The sequence below is a fragment of the Hyposmocoma kahamanoa genome, unplaced genomic scaffold (assembly GCF_003589595.1).
Source record: "Hyposmocoma kahamanoa isolate Upper Pololo Valley unplaced genomic scaffold, ASM358959v1 192, whole genome shotgun sequence".
NCBI lineage: Eukaryota > Metazoa > Arthropoda > Insecta > Lepidoptera > Cosmopterigidae > Hyposmocoma > Hyposmocoma kahamanoa.
In genome coordinates this window covers 11,987,687-11,995,830 of record NW_020653719.1, presented here as the reverse complement: position 1 = coordinate 11,995,830, position 8,144 = coordinate 11,987,687, and positions in this window count along the sequence as shown.

Genomic DNA, 8,144 nt, shown 5'->3' with positions numbered 1-8,144 from the left:
GTAGCTCTGAATAGATTAGAATATCCATTGCATTAATTTATTTTACGTCTCAGCGAACTAGGGTCAATCATTAAAAAATGATCGTATAGGATTTTTACCTGCCGCTTTTGCAATTTTAAAATGATCATTTTAAAGACATGCCTTTTAAACATTGACTTACAATTATATGGACGTCGGGTCCGCGCTAAAAAGTGTCCAAACTTATAGGGCGTTAAAATCGTATACAGAGCGTCATTCACGCTTTAGTCTTCGTTTGTTCGACTGACAGCGAAGCAAGCAAAATTAGACAGTACTGCGATGACATTACAATTTAAATTCAACGTTTTAGCTTTTTCATATTCCTTTACATGTCACTACGTTTAAATAGGTTGACTTGGGACATTTTTTTCGTGGTTTTTGCATTAGACCCTTCGTCCATTTATTTGTAAGTCAATGCTTTTAAATATTAGTTTATTTACTATCAGTTCAAACTTCTATCAATATAAGACTACGGAAATCCCGTACAAGATGCACCTCGAGATTAAAATTTGATGTATTAGCTGAAAACATTTATTTACTAAAGTATGTAGTAAAATATCACATCACATAAACAATATAATAATATATAGGTTTTAATGTCCTATCATGATCTATAAGGGGTGCTAAGCACCTTTTACTTGGCTCGCGTCCAGTTTCCATAAAAAAACAAAAACAATTTGTAAAGAAATTGCCAAGCCAACAAAGTGTACGACGATTTATATCAGACGCGTTTCATATTAATATTAAAATGGAACCTCTTTAATGAAACCTATAAAACATCACAGAATATATAAAACGATATTTCACAGCCGCTACCATTTCAGAGTGTCATTACCCGTGCGACTCTATGCGGTCGCTTCTAAGAGTCAATTTCATGTAAAAATCCTGATTTATGCACTTTATCCACCTTGACAAATCAACCACGCCTTGGACCGCGTCATCCCAATGTCTTTCAGCAAATCGTGCCAGATGCTACGCCAACTAAACAACGGAACTAGCGGACCTTACGAGTTTTTCTACGTGCTTGCTGCAGTTCTTTGTTTTTGGTAGCGCCATCTGTGAGAAATCTATTTCTTCATTCACCCAGGTTACTTTATTGCTACTGGCAGCTGATTAAAGATGTTGCCTTAATAAATACAGGGTTTCCCTTGTGCTGTGCTGGTATAATAATGAATATTATAATACCAACTGCGTGAAACAAATTATGTATATTATGTAAAATTTTATTACTGTACTATGTAGAAGAAGTCAACTTATGTCTCAGGGTGAAGGGCACAGTGGCAGTGTCTCTCAGATCTTTGCGATTTAAAGCTCTGAGTGTCACTATAACTGTTAAGGATAGGCGGGGACAGCTTACCATCAGAAACACGACTAGTTCGACGACGTCACTTGATATTATAAAAAAAAAGAATAAAAAAGTTTCGACTAATTTCGTTCGTAGAAAGAATTAACAAATGTATTAACGAAATATTAAATTATTACAAATAAAATTACAGTAACAGCACAAAACAGCAATTTTAGTACAAAACCAGTAAGTTAATATGCAATAGGCGGTCTTATTGCTATGTAACAATCTCTTCCAGGTAGCCTTAGCATAGAAATAGATATAATAGTGGAATCTGTAAACGTTTCTCCCGAAAATTTGTCATTTTGAAGAAGTAGCCTTATTACATCAAATTTAATTATAACGGGGAACAATAAGTTGTTGATGATACGAAATTTGCTGTTATTGTTGTGTTTCGGGTACATGAAAATAAGCCTAATACCATTAAATTACAGCTCCGTTTCGCTGCGCAAGGTATAAAAGTCAAAGACAAATTCCAAGGCCAAAACAGGAAAATATTTGATATAGAAAACTAATGTCGATAAATCTGGCTGGCCACATAATATGCCAGGAAAATATGCCAAAAGTTGCAACGGCAAGAAATCTTCGCCCAACAAGTTTTGAACTCTGAATCAGAGTTAGATCTCTGGTGATTTTCAATAGAGAAGTAATTCAAAGTTTGCCAGCTACATAGGAATTTATTGCGACACGTCACAGTTTGGATCGCGATGGACCTAATAAGTTCGGGAAGTTGGAAGTTCTATGTATGCAAGAAAGTTGCTAATGTTTGTTACTTGAAATGTGCTTGGAAATTATAAAAGTTTGCTTGTAAGATTACAAATTCAATACTGAACGAAAACAAATTACAGAAGGCCTAATTGCTAATTAGCAATTTATGCCTCCCTAAGGGTCGTCAGTCGTCGTCGTAAAGGCTCGAAGACGACGATACATAGTCGTGGTTTCAGACGCCTGAGGCGCCACTGTGCCCGTCACCCTGAGACATAAGTTGACAAGTCTCGTGTACCTGTAATTTCACCAGCCCCTTACTCTTCAAAACCGGAACGCAGCAATACTTCCATTTCTGATTTGTGGCAGAAATAGGTAAGATGGTAGGACTTTCTTGGCCGAACTCTTTCACAAACAAATAAACAAATATAAATATTAGACAACATCACATATGTACGTTGCTCTGATCCCAAAGTAAGCAGCTAAAGAACTTGTGTTATGAAAATCGGAAACAACGACCGTACCACAAACTCCAAGACCCGAGACAACATAGAAAAGTTAGTTTTCTCAGAGATGGCGACCGGTGTGCAAGCCACTCGGCCACGAAGGCCGTCGCACAAGGAGCTCTACTGCTAGTAAAATTCTTTTCTTTTATTTTTTTTTACGATATCAAGTTACGGGACGAATAAATCGTGCGCCTGGTCGTACGCTACATGTCTACTCATAACAGTTGCAGTGTCGTTCAGAGCTTTAATCGTAAAGAGCCGAGGAGCACCGCCACTCTGCCGGCCCTTAACTAAAATGTAGCTAGGTGACAAATTTATTTTTTGAGATATCTTAAAAAAACCATAACCCAGTTTTAGAATAATAAAATTGTTTAATGGTATTACGGCTATGCTTTGTTAAGAGTGAGTTCCAATAAATCCAACACGTTAACTAACTAACTTTCATAGAATTCTCATAGATGGAGCTACGGCTAAAAAGTCGTTGAAAAACCAAAAACCCGCTCACGCGATACATGCAGGCGTAGACGCATACCACACCTAGAGGTGCCGGTGATGATTTTATACCGATTTATCGGAAATCGAAGTATAACAGGTAAAAGAACTAATATTAATTGCTATTTCGGTAACTACTCTAGCAAACCATAAAGTTTTTAATGCCTGAGTCTGTCATTTAAAAAAATAAACAACTTCAAAAATACGTCACGACAATCGTGAGTGTTATTGTTTGGGCTGGTGATTTCGGTATTTATTTATTGAAGACGTACCGTAAGTAGCATTTTTTTAAGTTTACCTTGAATATAAATGTTTATAAACTATACTTTAAGGAGTAATTTCATGGTAAACGTTAGAACCACTCAAACGGAATATTATCATATTTATCCAAGTACACCAAAAATTTCATTAGTGCTTTTTAAGTGCAGGATTTGCGGTGTATTACTGCTTTATAGTTGAGATGTTTTTGTTGGTACTACGGAGGGTATTTATTTAGCAATACAGAATAATAATTTTTATTTATAAAAACTTGTATTTAAACTGAATGCTTTTCTAATTTGCGAAACCAAATAGCCGCCATTTTGCGGTAGGAGGAGGAGCGCATCGCGTGAGCGGTTATAAAGAAACGAAATAGAAAAATTCGTGAGGTTTGCTGGTTCGTTACGTGGCTTAGTTGGTATAGCGTCTGCCACGGTGTGCTAAAAGACGTCGGTTTGAATCCAGACGGATCGAAGGAATTTTTTAATATTTATAACAAATTAGTAGAGTAATATTACATAAAAACATAATTTAATATCAATTCAATAAAAACTTAAATACGTTAACTAATTTTAACTGTTTTCAGAAACGAATTTTGTGCTCTATATTTTGCTATTTAAAACGGATATACATAAACATAAACGGATGACCATAGCTGCGTTTTAGTTGGCGGACGCAGCGCTGCGTACGTCACTCTTAAACATAACGTTGATAAGTTCCATGTGATTGTAGTTACACGCAGTAGTGCACTACAAGCAGTAGCTAGAAGGCGGAAATGGTATGATACGTATGTAATTGGACAATTCGATGTGAATGTTAAGTATTATCTACTCAAAGTTCAACAAATATAAAATTATTTAATGATTTTTTGACGGCCTATAGGAATTTTACAAAATTCACATTACTGAAGATAATGGCCAGAAGTAAAGCACGCTATGAACTTGGCCCAGGTCCAGCCACGCAACACCGTTGAACAACCGCGCCGAACGTGTTTGCCATATTAAAATTTAGATTATAAGGCTATATTGTACAATTCAATTTTCATTAATGTTCAAATATAAATCAAGTTAAGTTGCAGTAGGTACGGTTGATGTTAAGATAGTTGGAGAAAAAAAGACTGTAATTTTATTGTCTTTGTTTTATTTTAAAAATACACAAACAGAGTATAACAATCACATAGTAACAGATACAATTTGATGAATAATTAAGACTAGACTTCATTCCGAATTCAGTGTATACAGCATGGTGACATAAACCTAATAATAGAATAGACATAATTCTAAGAACATTCTCCAAATTTATGATAAAAAGAAACAAGATAATTAATAAAATATAAAAAATACAAAGCTATTTATTTAAACAGATATAGGGAAAAAAAGTAAAATATAAAAAAAATAAAATGATGAAAAGCAAAACTCGAGCGATACACAGGGAGTTATTTGACGTTTGGATGACGTCATCAATTTTTAGTCAAACTACAAGTCCGTTGTCGCTTCAAACCTCAAGGTAGATTCATTTCTTTTTTTTTATATAATACTAAGTAGCGGGACAAACAAGTCGTGCGCCTGACTAGTTTTTCTTTAGTAACACGGAAATATCTACGACACAAAACAATTGTAGCCAGAAATGGAAAATAATATGCCACTACGTGCTACATTTGTCTAATAAGTTAAAAATTTCGGACTATATATATATATATATATATATATAAACAAAGACATTTACAAAAGGGATTTTTGAGGTTTGAACAATATGTTGAGTAGTACATAATGATACTCTGACCGAACCAGCCGGAAGGTGGTAAACTACAATCCTGTTCATAACAGCTGCTGTACCACTCAGAGCTTTAAATCACAGAGATATAAGGAGCACTGTCACCCACAGTCATAAGCTGACAAGTCCCATATGCCTGTAATGTCACCAGCACCCTTACCCTCTGTAAAGATGATCAGCTAAGCAGGAAAATGAAATTCAGATCTTGGAGCTGTAAAGGCGAATATATATCTTTCACCGAACAAAAAAACTTAAAAATTAAAATCACCCTCAGAAAATAACGCCTGATGTGTTGTGCGAGCAATTACTTGCAAAGTATATTGCAACGTTAATAATGAACAAGGCATTCTTCAGGTTGATTTTCTAAATCTAAACACCCTCCAAAACTGAATAGCAGTAATGGTCACAGTACTGCTTGGCGGCAGAAATAGGTAAGGTGGCAATACTTTCCTGGACAAACTCTTTCATAAGGAGCGCTATTGCTAGTAAATCGGTCTATTCAGTCGAAGTAGTCACCACTCGCGGGAAAATCTTAACACCGCCATGCAAAATTTAGATAAAATGGGTCAATGGCATCTAGCGGATTTTCAGAGAACTATAACTTGCTCGGGGAAGTCTTTTACGTAAAATAGGTTTGTTACAGTATTCACTTTCGAATTAAAAACATTTAGATAAGCGTTTTTTGTTTTTATAACAACTTCGACACATTTTACGACAAATAGTTGATAACACAGAAATCTCTTTATACTTAAATGCGAAATGCAAAAGTGATACTTTGCGATAGAATTCAGTTGAAAGTGTTACTTGTGGACGATTTAAAAAAAAACACATTGTAAACTCCGTCGTATCAGCATTGTGTTCAATTATGTACACGCAAGATTGTCGTAACGTTTACCTTTTACGACTCCTAGTGGTATCGTAGAGGCTTTCGAGTTATTGAGTATAAAAATACCTTGATAATATAATAGGCATGAATTTAAACAACCAACAGAAATTCGCTATTTTGATATCCCACTACTTGAATAATATGTGTTATGTTACGAACGGAGTGTGTATTTTCCACCAAAGGCTTAAACTTATGATTTATTATAGGCCACGTCACCGCTAGTGTTCACGTAGAACTGCTAGCAGATAAACTGCGAATGGCGTAGTAAAGTTTGAACGTACTCTTATGACGTTGAATCGCATACCGAGGCTTAAAATTAAACTTGAAAGTTAAACTTGTGACGATAATACCTCTTTCTTCGTCTTCATACCTTTTTATCAACCTTGTCTCTAGTTCCTGGCCACTTACTTTGGAAATTTTGAATCGTTCTCTAATTTGATTCGTAATATATAACAACAAACGACATATTTTTGTTTTATAATGTGGTTCTTTATAATAAAAGTCTCAGTCGAGTCTAACACTTATAATTAATAGAAAAGTAAATTACGATACAGCGCGGTGGCGGCGGCCATCATAGACAACCCAAGAGTCTTGTCATCGACAAGATGCTATAAAATAAAGACATCCACACACGAGTGTCACAGTGCTGTTTTACTTAGCTATGACCATAAGATGTTTCTTTTTTTTTTAAATAAACATTTTAAAGTACATCGTGTTAACTTAATAGTAAGTTTTTAGACAACTGAAAAAATTAAATTAGTGACAGCGTGTGCCTTCACATCCTTGGTATCGTGACACTTAGTGAAACACAGACTAGCAACCTACGGCTGTGAAGACCCTAAAGGGCCCGAAACGTCGGTTCGTTTGAAAAAATAAATATACGCGATTTAAACCCGGAAAAATAGTTTCATTTCCTATGTGTAACAATCGTGAAAACCTAAGATCTCGATACACTGGTAGTACTTATACTATTTGTTCATTATGTCATCTAATCGTTATATCTAATATTTATTATACTGAAGGTTTATTATACACATTGAAGTTATACCGTTTGTTGATTATATGCAGTGAGTGATTATATCTTTAGAAATTATATCAAATGTTGTTATACAAAGAGAATAGATTATTTGTTGTTATATTTTCCATTACACAAGCGTTTGTGCACACACACTATACACATTGTGGAAAAGTTCAAAATATCGAAGCTACCGTAAGCAGTTCCTGATGCGACAAGAAATGATAAACCTCTATAAGGACACCAACAGGGCTCTCAAGGCTATACTTGTGAAAAGAAAACTTTTGCTATTGTCACCTCAGGAATTATGAAATGTTCTGATTTATTACTATAATTTCCCAACAACAAGCACAAAAGCAAAAGTTTTCATTTTATAAGTAAATTTTAGAACGAACTATTAAACACTACGAAATAATTATTAGGTACCATTTTCGCAAAACTATGATCCTGTTGACACTTTTTTGCTTACTAGCATCCAAAGTTCTATGTTGTAGATAGATAGATAGATAGATAGATAAACGCTTTATTCACTGATATAACACAAATACAGATTTAGCATAAAAGAAAAAACAAAACATGATTGTCATAGCAGTGAAACGGCGCTGACTCAGCATATGCCAAAGTTTCCTAAGGCGCTGGATTTCAGTCAGAACCAACGAGAGGGATTAAGTTATTAGAAAGCAAAAATATAACGACTATGAGTAAAGTTATACATTGACAATAATAATATACATAGTAGTGTAAATAGTGCATCTAAAATAACCTGTTTGACATGTAAGTGCATGAGCAAATGTGAATATAATTACAGCTGTAGGTGTAAGTTATGACAGTAAAGAGGATTTAATGTTGTGTAATGTAATTAGTATTATAATATAATTATACACATAATAAGAATAGATCAAAGCAACAACAAAATTCGATTCTAGACAGACTACGTTAAAGAATAAAAACACACTACACTTGTACTTTTTTTGTTGACAGGTGTCCCTCAAAATGACAGTACCTAGTTGAAAATTTCAGGCGCAAAATAATATAAATATGTATGGTTACATAGATTTATGATTAAAATAGATTTACTTTTTATTTGCGACTATATAATGTTAAGCAAGAATGAAAATTACAAATTTACAACTACTAAGTATATAA